Genomic DNA, 1,137 nt, shown 5'->3' with positions numbered 1-1,137 from the left:
ATAAAAAGAAACTATAGTCTTTAAGAACTTAAAGGGTAATTTCCCTAGTGAAAATACACAAGGACAAGTCTAGATAATCTTATTTTAACCTTAGAAAGATTAATAGGAACCAAGATCCTTCTGTCTGTGGCTGCAAATCTATGTCTCATTTCAAATCGGCTCTCTAAACAGATAACCACGGCATTGGGATATATTCCAACATACAAATAGATTTTTTTAAAAAACTAAAATTGATTTCCTATATTTTCTCCTTACAAATAAAATGATCCAATCCATAAAGCTATTATTACTGTAAATATATTAAAATTATAGCACTGATCTGGAAACAGTATCTATTTTTTTTCAGTCTGATTTGTGCCAAATGTTGTACTATCAAAGCAGGCTAGGAAATTCACTCACATATTGTTTAATGACTTGATAATTTGACTTCATAGTAAAAAGTATCTTTATGAATGTTTTCTTTGTAATCTCCCATGTATTTCTAATTCATATTCTTAACTCAAGTTACTCCTTCAGAAGTAATGATATGTCCATCTGAAAGATCTATGCTTGCTGAAATTCGACTGACTTTAATCTATAATACACACACACTTTTCAATTTCATTAGAGAAGAAATTGGTAAAGTGAGTAAAATATTTCAGACCAGTTTCACTTGCCCCTGATAAAAATGGTTTCTTCTGAAAAGTGGTGCAATGATTTAGCAACCAAAGCTTTTTTTCTTTTTGCAGAATGAAAATAATCTTGTTATAGTTGTCAACTAGTGTTTTATAATGAAATAAGCAGTATATGTACTATTAGTCATGCAATCTCAATACCATATTTTCTTTCACAAAAATTGCTATACCATATTTAAATTTTAGCTTAGAAACATCATCATCAATAGTAGTTACTGAGCCCTCAATATGGGTATGCTCGGGCAGTTTGCTAAGCGCTTTACATTCATTAGCTTATTTGATCCTCATATCCATCTTATTTTACAGGTAAGACGATAAGACGACAGATTCAGAGAATTCATGGAACATTTGCAAGCCCATGTGAAAGCAAGCCGCAGAGCCTGGAGTGGCTCTTTCTGACTCTCATTGCTCAGTTCCTAGGTATTATTGTCCTATGTCCTCTTTTGGCTTTTATCATTCCTAC

The sequence above is a fragment of the Propithecus coquereli genome, unplaced genomic scaffold, assembly GCF_000956105.1.
Source record: "Propithecus coquereli isolate 6110/MARCELLA unplaced genomic scaffold, Pcoq_1.0 Scaffold159, whole genome shotgun sequence".
Lineage (NCBI taxonomy): Eukaryota > Metazoa > Chordata > Mammalia > Primates > Indriidae > Propithecus > Propithecus coquereli.
This window is presented reverse-complemented; position numbering follows the sequence as displayed.